Here is a 13,213-nt window from a genome sequence, read left to right on the forward strand (position 1 = left end):
TTATTTATTTTGAGAGAGAGAGAGAGAGAGCACGAGCAGGAGGGAAAGAGAGAATCCAAAGCAGGCTCCACACTGTCAGCACAGAGCCTGATGTGGGGCTTGATCTCATGAACTGTGAGATCATGGCCTAAGCTGAGATCAAGAATCAGATGCCTAACCGACTGAGCCACTCAGGTGCCCCTTATGTTAGATTTTTTTCAGTGACCGATACATTAATTTGCTTTGCAATATTGGATTGTAGATTAGAAAGTATCTCAGCACTGAATAGCTCTCCATCAACAAAGCTAGAAGAATGACCAAATCATTTAGGGCCCATATATATTTTGTTTGGAAATCTTAGAAAATTTCTGCAGTTCTCCATTTAATCTTTAGCAGAAATTTCAATAAATTTCTCACTAGGTTCATAGTAATGATTTCTTATAAATAACTCAGGCTACTCATTTAGTATTTATAAAGTATATTAGGGAGTCCACTACCCCACTGGAATGGACACATTATGAAATATATAAGCAACTGAACCTTAATTGCAAGATAGGGTTTTATAGGTTTCTGGTCCTAGTGCAAGAGATCATCAGGGCACAAACATTAATCAGTTGAACACAAGAGCTGGGAGATACCACTCAAGGAGTTTTCAAGATAACATTATCATTTATTTGATTCTAATTTAAATAATTTGGAATTCCTATAACATTAGGAAGCTTTGAAAAGTAGTGTTTACACAAACGGAGTTAAAAAAAAAACCAACCTTTTTTTTGGGACATTTTACAAAATGTTTCTTCCAAAGAACAGCACATTTTTATAGGCCTGCGCTGATTAAAGAAATCTTATTAGATATAAATGAGAAGCATGTGCTTCTGGTGGTATTGTACCCAGAGGATTTTAGTTAAGTAAAGTCTAAACTTTTAGAATATTTGAAATATACCCAGTTGGGCAGTTAATGAACCCTCTTCAACTTAAAGTGGAGGATTGTTACAAGAAGAAAAAAAAGTCCAAAAAAAATTATGGAGGAGACAAAAAGACATTGAAATCTTTTTCAGTACTCCCATTCTGATGATTTTTAGGAGTTCTAGCTAAAGAAGCGTAGTTTTCCTTCCATCCCTGAAACTGGTTTCTTGCATAACACATTATTTCGAATGTCAGCAATCAGCCCTTGAACTTCTTCAGAAGACCAAAGACCAAGATTGAGAATGGAGTCGATGCCTATTTCAGTCCTAGAAATGAAGACATCAGTAGTGTAATGGAAGGCAAGTGAAAGATAAATACATTTGTTTTTCCATCTGTTAAGACATAACTAAAACATTCTTCCCATTTTTTCCTTAATATTTTGTTTCCTGGCAACAAATAACAAAAATTCCCAATCAACCACATCTTTTACAATTCTTGGTTCTTTTGAAAAGGCAGCACTAATACTATGACTTAGATTTCTAGTATATAAAATTATTTTCAGAAAATTATATCAAAAAGAGTAATACATATATAATTATATGCATGTACAGATCTATGTGTACATCTATACACATATATTCTACAGTTCAGTAAAGGAGCATGCCATCAAAACCATAAGGATGTGTTACATAACCACTCTGGAAAATAACTGCGCATTATCTGGTAAATTTGCTATAACCTAGCAATTTCACTCCTAGATATTTATCCAAGAAAACCTCTTTCACATGTACCAGAGGCAAGTATAAGAACATTCTTAGCAATATTGTTTGTGATGTCTTTCTCTCTCATATGTGCACCTGGAGATTTTTCAAATGTTGATCAAGAGCAGAATGGATAAAGTCAATATAGTGTGAAATTAATTAGTAACAGCTACATGAGAAAACATGTATAAATCTCATCTACATCGTGAGCAAAAAAAAAAATCAAGTAGCAGAATATTATACATATATTTTTATCATATATAAAATGTAAAAATGTATGAAAGGAGAGGGGGTGGGGAGATGGATGAAATAGATAGAGGGGACTAAGCACATTTATTGTGATGAGGACAATGTAATGTATAGAACTGTTGAATTATTATATATCTGAAACAAATGTAATACTGTATGTTAACTATACTTCAATTTAAAAAAAAGAAACTGACCTGAGGGAAAAAAATGTATAAAATTAGCCAGTATTTTATTTAGGCATACAAATGTGTGTGGCAAACTCTAAAGAAAAGCAAAGGTATGATGCATACAAAATTCAAGGTTAGGAAAAGTTGGATCCGAGAGGGTCCCACAGAAGGCATCAGAATAATATTGTTTCTCTTTAATAGGTGGTAGGTACACAGCTGTTTCTGGCATAATCATTCTTTATATATAGTATATATTCAATAAATGTTCTTTTGAAACTCCTCAGTATTTGGTAAAACCAGTAAAAAGCAAAGACTACTACACAACCATTGCCATTATTGTATTTAAGCAAAATATTTTAAAAACATAATCTTTCAGTCCTTTAAAACTCAGCTACTTGTGTGTGGTCTGGGACATCATTTCCTGATTTCTGTGAGATTATGGTAGTGTTTAACTGCTGTTAGGAAAAATATGGCAAAACTGGTCAGTCCAGTTCATTACGGTCAGTGATGCTACCAAAGGTCAAATTCCATAACAAATTGACAGCTTCTCTCAAGTCTTATGTATTTGACGATCTTTAGAAATGAAGAGTTATTTTGAAAACTCTCTCACTCAGATGTTGTAAAACATTATTCATACATGATGATTCTTATTTTGGTCTACCTTTTTACTGAATACCTTTATATTATGTACCTCTAGAATGATCTTTCTCTCTCAGAGAGAGAAAGAGGGTGCAAGTGAGCGAGGGGGAGAGAGGGAGAGATTGTCTCACCTGAAGCGGGGCTTGAGCTCACAAACTGTGAGATCATGACCTGGACCGAAGTCAGATGCCAAATAGGCCACCCAGGCGCCCTAGAATGATTTCTTAAATACAGCCCACGCACTGCAATTCTATACATCTATCTAGTGTGTTTTGATGGCCTCCAATACAATACAATTACAAAATTACAATACAATACAATTACAAAACTCATAATTCCATTTTTTATATTAGTAAGTTTTGTTGTATCTTCTCAATTCACAGTTTTGCTTCTGTCAAGAGATTGATTTAATTAAGAATTATTGGCCCCAAATTCTTCACAAGTATTTCACTTTCTTCTTCTAAAAAAATTTTTTTTTAATGTTTTTCATTTTTGAAGGAGAGAGAGACAGAGTGTGAGTCGGGGAGGGGCAGAGAGGGGGGGACACAGAATCCGAAGCAGGCTCCAGGCTCTGAGCTGTCAGCACAGACCCGACGTGGGGCTCAAACTCACAAACGGCAAGATCATGACCTGAGCCAAAGTTGGATGCTCAACCGACTGAGCCACCCAGGCGCCCCACAAGTATTTCACTTTCAATGGAAGTTTGTGTATTATATGAAAGAAACAGAGACTCTTATTTTTTACTTCAAAATACCAATTTGGAGATATTTTATTTACATTTTTCTAGTTATAACTAAATGGACAAAATTATACTATTAAATAGTACAAAGCATTACTTTGGAGGATTTTACAGTTTTAAATATAACATTACCAGTTGTTATACAATTATAGCATAATTTTAACCATTTTGGGGGGAATCTTTGTTACACTGAAAGTTATACATAAAGTGTCTAAATGAACAATTCTTGTATCTATTGTTAAAAAGGAGAACTGTATTAAAATAGCTTCATGCTCTCTTTTATCCTCTTTTGTTGTCTAGGGATTCCCATGATCCTCCATGTTTTGATTGTAGAAATCAGTGTGTTTGCATTTTGGTTTCATAGCATCTTATATTTAAGGGAATCTTTATATGAAACAAAATTAACAACTTTGGTTTTAATATACTTGAAGATGTAAGATTTATATGTAGAAGAAAAAAAACATATATTGCTTAACTTTTCCATATGTTATCATTTACGAGTGAAATAGAAACTGTGAAAATAGAAATTGTCAATGAATGCCTTCAAGACAAGCTGAAGATACAAAATCGTTTACCCTTAGATTCAGGATAAAATAATCTTAAAACTTCTATGACATGATGTAGTTGACAGAGCATGGGTTTGGGGTCTGACAGACCTGTTTGCCCAGTCCAACTCTATTAGCTGTACATCTTTGAGCTCCTCACCTGAAAGATTATACAGGAGTTTTGTGGAGACTAAATGAGATAATGTAGGAATAATTGCTGGGATGAACTTAGTACTCAGTAAATGTTCTCCCTGCTCCACATCCCAGCTCAAAGCAGGAAGTAACATTTTCTCAGTGCAGGAACATAAAGTGATCGCAACAGATTATAAGCAACTTCCTTTTCATCCAAAGATCTTACCAGTCTTTTTTGTAACATAAACCACAGACCTCAGGATCCCCGCCCCACTGTCTCCTCCTACTCACTTCATACATGATTTCCAACCACTATTCTCTTTTACTTTTGGAACAAGAGAATGGTTGTCTCAGGGAATAAAAACATTAAAAAAAAAAAAAAACACTTACAATGGAGGGAAGCAATGGAACTAAAAAGGAATGTACATCATCACCGTCAGAGAAAGCTTATATAAGACATGAGTTGTGAATACATACTTCCTATATGAAAAGGCAGTGCCATCATGCAGTTTTACAAGGTAAGAGACCAAAGGAAACCCCACTGAGGCTAAACATTCAACATAGATTTCTTTTGCATCCATTTTATGCTTATAACTATGGAAGCCTTTGTAGAGGGTGCTAGTTTTTGAAGACAGAATCAGATATATAAGAAACTCAATGTAAAATTATTTTTTATGTTTGTACCTAAGCTTATTTTCTTTCAAGTCCCTATTCCACCAGGTAGTAATACTTATCAGTAAGTCTGGGATTTCCCCTGTTTCATGAGGAACACACTGCATTCTATAGGTCCTTCCTAGGAGGTTCCAAGTACGGGATGGGAGTTGGGAAATGTATTTGTGCGAGACAGTTGGCATTAGGCCATCACAGGTATCCAGGCTGTGATCTACTGATACTACATCCTGGTTCCAATGCCCCTTTTAGTCATGGTCTACACATTTCATTTTTGGTCTGCATTATCCCACAAAATTTAGGTTTTCCCAGTTCTCTGTGCTTCATCTAAAATAAGGATTGGCTTTTTTTTTTTCTATAAAAAGCCAGATAATAAGTACCTTAGGCTTTGCAGATCATGCAGTTTCTGACACAGCTACTCAACTCTGCCTTGTAGCATCAAAGCAGTCATAGACAATAGGTAAAAGCATGGGAATGCCTCTCTTCCAATAAAATTTAATTTATAGAAACATCCAGATCGAAATCATTCTCTCCTGCATTGGAAAACATTTTGGGGACTGTCTAAATCTTCCTGGGGCACACGAGGGCTATGGAGCTGTTCAATACCCCATTTAGAAATGTTTTCTATTCTTACCATTCTTCAACATTGGGCAAGAAATAACCCTGGGGTCTTACTGCTCTCCAGGGGAGTTTTTTTTGTTGTTGTTGTTTGTTTGTTTGTTTGTTTTTTTCTCTCAGAATCCCTTCACAGCCTGTTTTTTAGGGTCAAGTTTGCCTTCCTGTACCTCTTCTTCTATGAATGGTAGACCAAGTAGTTGTGCAATATAGCATTGCTGCATGGTGAGGTTATAGGGCTTCTGGCTCAGGCATGCTGCCAATGCCCCTGTCTCTAATCCACCCTGACTCTTCTTCTTTTTCCCCATTCTGCACAAATTTTATCAAGATTTGGGGTGGGGATAGAAAATGGATTCAGACTGAGCACATATTCTTTAAAATATATAGTTAATAATACGTGCTTTGTGCAGAATCATTCAAGGCTTAGACTTGCAAAATTCCAATAAATCCAAGCTTTTGCATCTCAAAGCTTTCTCTGTATGAACAGGGAGAATACAGAGGATGCACAAATGTAAAAGGTGCTTATGTCCTTGCTCTTGTTGAGACACCAAGTTTAGAGGAAATAGTTAAATAAATAAATAAATAAACTTCCCCTTAACTTAGTGGCTTAAAACAACAATGAATTAATATTTCTAATGGTTTTGTTGGTTGACCAGGTGGCCCTTCTGCTGGTATTGGCCTAGGATCAGTCATAAAGTTGCATTTAGCTGGTTGTTGGCTGGGGTCTGTGCTCAGCTCAGCTGAAACATCTGGGACAGCTAGGTGTCTCTTTCTACATGGTCTTTCATTCCAGGCTTCTTCACAGAAGAAGCATAGCCTTGGAAGGGACATAACATTACTTCCACTATATTCTATCAGTCAATACAAGTGGCACAGTTACCCCAGATACTCCAGAAAACAGATTTCACCTGATTGGACACCAGGTTGTGAACGCTGTGCCCTGCATAAAAGTATCCTGCCAAAGGACAAGTAGATCTGAAATGCAGACTGGGATCCATTCAGCTCATGGATGCTCTGGAGTAGATTTTTGCATCTACTATGAGGAAGGGGTCATCCACTTGCCAAGCCAGGTACCTGTGGACTCTTCCTACCCATGGATGAAATTTTCTAATTTACACAAAATACTGTTTAGGCTGCTAGGAGAGGTCCTGTTGGATATGATCTTACTGTGAATCAAATATATACCGTATCTCAATGAATGCTAAAATCTTTATCACAGAAGTTAGCTAATCATTCCAAAGCTGTACAGAGTTTTCAGTGGGGGTCAGGGGTTGGGGGGAGGTGGGGAGAAGGGGAAAGGGAAAGAATTTGGATGTTCCTGGTTTACTCCCTCTCCCTTTTCACTCCCAGAAGTGAAGCCACATTACCAGACCTTGGGGGGATGTGTCCCCAAAGATTCTCCTTAATCCTTGAGAAGATGTTCCACACAGGTGATTCCTCTGTCCTCTACTCTTCTCCTTCTCTGTCATTTCTAAGCCCTTTAACCTCTTTCTATGATATCTCCATTCCCATTCCCCTTTTCTCTTTTATTCACCAACTGCTCCAATTGAAATAAACAAACTTCCTTCCCTAGCAGTGATTTTTTTTTCTAGCAGTGATTTTTTTGTGTCAACCCCAAATGTCGTTACATATCAGGAACCCCTGTCCCTAAAACTTTGCAGAGGCACGAAGTGTGATGTGGTCTTAGAGTCTGCTGAAACTGTTGGGAATGGAGAACAGGTACATTCTGATTTTGTGGCTAGATGTAGAGAAGGAGGTATGTTGATGAGATCCTATCTCGGGTAGCAAATTACTTTTCTGTTAATAAATTAAAAATCAAAGACACTGAAAAAACATAATTTCCTTCAAAATTCCCCTTCTAATATGCATGAAAAATCAACATTTCTCTGTAATTACAATGATGCTATTTCTTCTGGTCTAATGCTTTAGGCCTATTATGCTACAAGAACATCCCTAGCTTCTATGATATAAGTTATTTAACAGTTTATCATAACTTATTTGGGCAACAAATGATATCATGTGCAGGTAGTGTCTCTCCATAGTTCTCTCTTCACAATATTGGAGTAAGGAGGGGGGCAAGGACCAAGGGAGGAGGGAAGTTTATTTTATGACAGTGCACTGGAATTAAGAAATATCAAGGTTATCTGGGCTGATTTAGGAGGTTCCATGGGAGGCTAGGGCCTTCAGCTGGGCTGGATGGGATTTGGAGAAGTGAAGTGAGACACACAGATTTTCAGAAGTGGGAATCTGAATGTGGTATGATCAGGAGAATGTGGTATCATCAGGAGAAGGTAAGAGATCTGACTTTTCCATAGTAAGGGCATATTCTACTTCCCTATTTCTAAAGTGTCAAGATTTTAATCAAAATAAGCATGCTTTACATAAAGTTTTGGTAACAAGGATTAATATTTTTACAAATAGCAAATATTAAATCATTAATATATCTCCTATGATTTGTCTTTGTGATATGATTCTTCTGCTATCATCATTGTTTAGGATCTTGGATGGCTGATACAAAGTAGTTTAATAGAGCCAGAAGAATATCATTGTAAATGTTTCAACAGATGAAGAGAGAGAACACTAAAGAATGTGATCATCACAGCATGGTTTGCAATAGCAAAATTAGAAAACAATCTTCATCATCCAGTAAGTGACTGAATAAATACATTCATACAAAAAGAAACCATGTTGTAAAAAATGAATTTATTGACATGGAAAGATAAGTAGAAAACTGTCTACCAAACAAGATCCCAATATGACCTAGTTTTTATTTTAAAAACATGTTTCTGTCTCCCCCTATATCTTCCATTCCACTCTCCCTAGTTTTTCAAAAGTATCTGGAGAGATAAACAGAAGAAAAAAAAAAGGGTCTGGCAGTTAGCACTGATTCATCTACATGGGAGGAATTTGGGGATGTTTCCAACTGGCTCCTTTTAGTTTATCTGTATTTTCTCATTTTTCTAAAATAAATATGAATTGATTTATAATTTAAAAAGTCATTTTACAGAAAAAGATCAATTAGGAAAGAGTGAGTCAGGGACACCTGGAGTACATATCTAAGGTCAACATCATGCAGGACTATCACTATCTTTTCCCAGAAAAAATCCTTTGATGCCACTGTCAGAATTTGAGCTAGCTAGATTGAATATTAGCCTGACTCAGCATGGTATTTCTTTTTGCTCTTATGCTAATGCTTAAAAGCTTGAAACTCTGCACTCTACCCAATCCATTTCATCAAATATTTATTGAGCACCTACTATGTGCCAAGCATTAAGGATACAAGATTAACAAGACATAGTTCTGTTGCAATTTAAGTCAATAAGCACACTCACAGAAATGTGTACCTCTTTGAAAGTCCCAGATGGTTGTTCTGTTGCTATTCTTGAGGCGGGGGGACCCTCATAGGTCATCTTCATACAAGATACTGTCTCAAAAAGTTTGTACTAAAAATAATCTCTTCATGTTTTTACTGTTTTAACTCTTATTTTAAACTCAATGCAGAATTATGCTGAACAGTTATTAAAAAAAACCCCACATATTTGTGGCTCTTCACTATGATACCAACACTATTCTCCTTTTAAATCAATAGCCTTTCAATTCTTTTAGTAGAAATTATTTCAATCTGTTTAGTCTTTGAGCCAAAACTCTCAATTTGACTTTGAGATCCTGACTGGAGACTCCAGTTTCCACATAAGGCAAAATTGTTTTTAAAGGCTAAATCAGGCAGGCAATATGTTTCAAGCTCAAGTTGCTAAGCCCAGGGTAACCAACAATTAAACAATTAACAAACTAAAAACATTTAAAGTTGGACTTAGTGAATCTTAATACTTTTACTAGTTACACTGTATATTATAACTAATTTTATGAATTAAAATTTCTCAGTTAAGTGATTCCCATTCTTTCACCTTTGTTTTCCATTAATTGTTATTCCTATATCCAGAGGATTTTTTTTGCATGACAATTATCATGGAATTTACATGCATCAGTGTGTAAAGGCACTTGGTGATCACCTTGTACCATTTTGAGAAAGAGAAAATTTAAGCCCAGAAGTAAAGTAACTTGTACTTTATAAGTTGCTTTGTGTAGTGCCTTTTGAAAGGATGATAAATGATAACTGATAGCTATTGTTACTAGATCCTGTCCCTCAAATTCTTAGTCTATCATTCTTACTTGCCCTAGATTATTTCTCCATACTGTTTGGCTAAACCATTCTTTGGACTTGTACTCTGTGTAAGACATTAGGCATAATGGGTTTTTCATGTATTTAATGGATCAATTTATTAACTTAACAAATATTTATTGAGTACCTACTAAGTGTTACATACCAGTCTTGGCATTAATTTAAATGTTGACAAAAATTATTAAACAGTATTATTTTAAATCTATATACATAAGAATTTTACAGCTAATTCTCCGTGTGTGTGTGTGTGTGTGTGTGTGTGTGCACGTATGTGTGGAGAGAGAGAGAAATGTTTCTCTTTCCTGTATGAATCATCTTAATTTTCTATTTTAGCTGCCATTACATGCCAAACATGTAGAATTACAACAACCTTGTTTCTGAGAAGCATGTCTACATAAGTTTCCTGGGTTTTATTTCATAAAGAAATACTAATTTCTCCTTTATAAAACAAATTCTTTATTTCATAATCTTTAAATGGGATGATACTTTCAAAAACCCTTCATCTCACTGGATTTAGGGCATTAAACGTTGCAGCATCATGCTTTTTTTTTTTCTGGGCCTGCAGCATTTGAATTTTATTGTTAAGTAAAAAACTTTTATTAGTTTTAAGACTTTGCTTTCGGAATGAAATGAAATACTATGTGCAATGCTAGTAGATATGCCAGACCCAAACAACACTGCTTTCCTTGTTTAAATTATCTGTCTCCATTGTAAAGCTGGCAGTCAATTTTTAGTAACTCCTGATTTTTATATTTGTTCTGTTCTTTTTTTACCCCTCGTGCAGTATTTTGGTCCTATTTGCTTGCTCTCTCTTTTTGTAGATCTGCTCTAGCTTCTCTTTACAGTTATTATTTGGCTGTACTAGTCTTGCTGTCAATGAATCTCAGTCCTTGGATTCCAAACTGCTTTCTATATCCATTTGCTCCGTTCTGCTCTTGTTGGCGAAAATTGTTGCTCTTTGCCTGGTGGGACATGAAACTCTCATAGTCTTTGGCTCCTCCCTCATTCAGAGATGGGTGGTGCAAGACAAGAGATACAGACTCCGTGGTTATACATTTAGGATTTCTCCCAAATTTCCCAAAGACTGAGACTTTAATCTCCATCTAGAAGCAAACAACAAAGAAAATGGCAGAACCTCAAAAAAAGGGGGGGGGGAGGTAGGGCGGATTTGGGTATGTAGTATTTTCAGCTCTGGATCTAAAGACAAATATTATCAAGTTAATATGGTAATACACATAAGCAGTTCCTGAATGTTTTGTCGGGGAGAGAGGGAAAGCTTAAAAACTGCTTGCAGGTACTGATATTAAAATATCACAAACACAGAAATGTTCCTTGATGCTTGCAAAATAACTACAATATACAAGACAAAAAACTAAAGTGTTAAATCAGATTCATAGCTGTGGTATAAAATAGTACCATGGATGCTAAGCCCAGTGTCAGACTAGCCATGTTCTAAAGTTACACCTACTGATACTATACTAACCAGTATTTCTAAATTTTAATTTTAGGTCATATGTAACACTAATATACCAATAAATAGAAACCATAAGTGTATGTGTCAAAATACAGGAGGAAGGCCAGAACTAAACTACACAAAAACCTGCCACCATGTAATTAAGCATGCCACTAAAACATTTTCGGCTATTTCTATTTCTATTCCTATGTACATTGAAGATAGAGCCAAATACTGGATGAGTTTATAAGAAGGTATAGAGGTCATTTTTTAAAGTTGTTTTTTGTTTTTTTGTTTTTTGTTTTTTGTTTTTTTTAATTTTTCCTTGAGAGAGAGAGAGAGGCAGAGTGCAAACAGGGGAGAGGCAGAGAGAGGGAGACACAGCATCTGAAGCAGGCTCCAGGCTCTGAGCTGTCAGCACAGAGCCCGACGTGGGGCTCGAACCCACAAACTGTGAGTTCATGACCTGAGCCGAAGTCTGAGGCCTAACCGACTGAGCCACCCAGGTGCCCCTAGGGGTCATTTTTAAGTCCTGGTTTTGGGTGTGTCAATGTTTGTCATAACAGCAGAAGGCAGGCTGAAACAAAGTTGTAAATATCATAAAAGGAAAAAAAAACACTGTCTAAAAAAAAATGATGTCTTTAAAAACAACGGCAAAATCCCCTATCTCCCTAAAGTCTGCATCATCACCCTCCCAGTAGATGAGCTTTCAAGCAAACCTCCAGAAGCAAAACCTCTCCAGGAAACCCGTGTCTTTGCAAACAAGGACAGCAGGTTTCTCTGTACTGTCGCTGCTCGCTCTCCCATCTGGGAATCGGTTTGCCTTTCTATAGCAGCCCAGGAAGGGGTGGTGCGCCCCAAGTTACCAAGGCTCTGCCAAATACCAGAGGCTCTTCTTTGGAAGAGGGAGGCTCCTCCTTTGGACGGGAGGCGCCGCTACCAGAGCGCGCGCTTACAGAAACGGAAACCACTAGCTGCGCTGAAGTGAGTCAAGTGATGAAATCAAGACTAGTACATGGGAAGGAAGCTCACCCAATAGCTCACGAACCTAACTGGTGACAGAAGCTGCTGAACCTTGCTCGAGGAAACCATACGAGACAACAGTTGCAGCCGTCATGAGGTGGCTCTCGGGGGGCACTGGCCCCCCCACCCCCCGGTCTCCGGGCGGTGCACCCCTTCATTTTGGCGAACCTTAGAGAAGGGAAGACGTGTGTGAGGGCAATCTAGACCCTCTGGTTCCCCAAGGACCCAGACCGTGTTCTGGTTACAAGGTGCCCACTGGCACCAGGTCGGCGCGGGACTCCTTAAATGTAGACGGGCGGAGGCACGCGCCCCTCTAGGAGAACCAGCCTCGCCGTCTGCGGAGAGGGAAGCCGCGCGGCGGCAGCGTTCCGCCAGGACGGCGCTCCCACCCTGCGCGCGCGGTGCTCGGTCCTCACCTGGAGCGCTCAGGTAGGGCTTGGGCGGGGCAGGAGGCTGGCGCGCAGGCGCGGGACGGGGGCCTCGCCCCTGCCGACGTCGCAGGCTGGAGCTCACCTGGGAGACTCCAGGAGGAAGCGGAGCCTCGGTTCGGCCTCTCCTGGCAACGCAGGAGGCCCAGCGGGAAGGCAGGAGGCGGCGGCGGCGGAGGAGGAGCTGGACTGAGCGGCAACAGTAGCGACAGCAACCGGAGGCGCCGCCGCCGCCGCCGCCACCTGCACCTGGCGCCCGGCCCACGTCCAGCGCCCGCCCGGCCGCTGCTTCCCGCCGCCCTGCTGTGCCCACCCGCCAGGTAAGCGGGCGGGCCGGCGCTGGGGCCGGGGGCGGGGGCCGGGAGACCCTGGGCAGACGGACGCCGAGGTTCACGTGGTGGGGAGAGGGGTACGGTCCCGGTGGCCGGTTGGGGGTGGTCTCGAGAGCGGTGTTTCAGTTGCCCCTCCGGAGAGGCCGAAAGGGGCGCCCGAGGCCGGGGCAGGTGGCTTTCCGGGGGTAGCCCTGTCGCCCCTGACAGTCTCTGTAGGGAGGCTCCAGAGGATCCGGACCGGGGCCCGAGTCCCGGTGGCCCGCAGCTTGACCCTGGGAGAGTCTCCCGGAGTGCGGGGTCGGAGGGGCCGGGCCAGGCGCGAGGTGGCCGCGTTTGCACGCGGGCTAACAGGTTGCTGGTCTCCTCTCGCCCCCGTGCCGGGTGGGGGGAGCAAAC

At 39.6% G+C, this 13,213-nt stretch overlaps 1 protein-coding gene across 4 annotated transcripts in view; it reads left to right on the forward strand.

Moving 5' to 3' along the window:
• Positions 1–13,213, forward strand: part of GALNT3 (polypeptide N-acetylgalactosaminyltransferase 3) — a 98,276-nt gene that overhangs the window by 41,733 nt on the left and 43,330 nt on the right. For 3 of the 4 annotated variants that reach the window (XM_058715072.1, XM_058715073.1, XM_058715071.1), the window contains exon 1: positions 12,572–12,805. The exons of the other annotated variant lie outside the window; for it this stretch is intronic. The gene's annotated coding sequence lies outside the window, so the exon portion shown is untranslated. Of the gene's footprint in view, positions 1–12,571; positions 12,806–13,213 lie in introns of those variants that run through there. 4 annotated transcript variants of the gene reach the window in all.

Source organism: Neofelis nebulosa, chromosome 2, assembly GCF_028018385.1.
Source record: "Neofelis nebulosa isolate mNeoNeb1 chromosome 2, mNeoNeb1.pri, whole genome shotgun sequence".
Taxonomy (NCBI): Eukaryota; Metazoa; Chordata; class Mammalia; order Carnivora; family Felidae; genus Neofelis; species Neofelis nebulosa.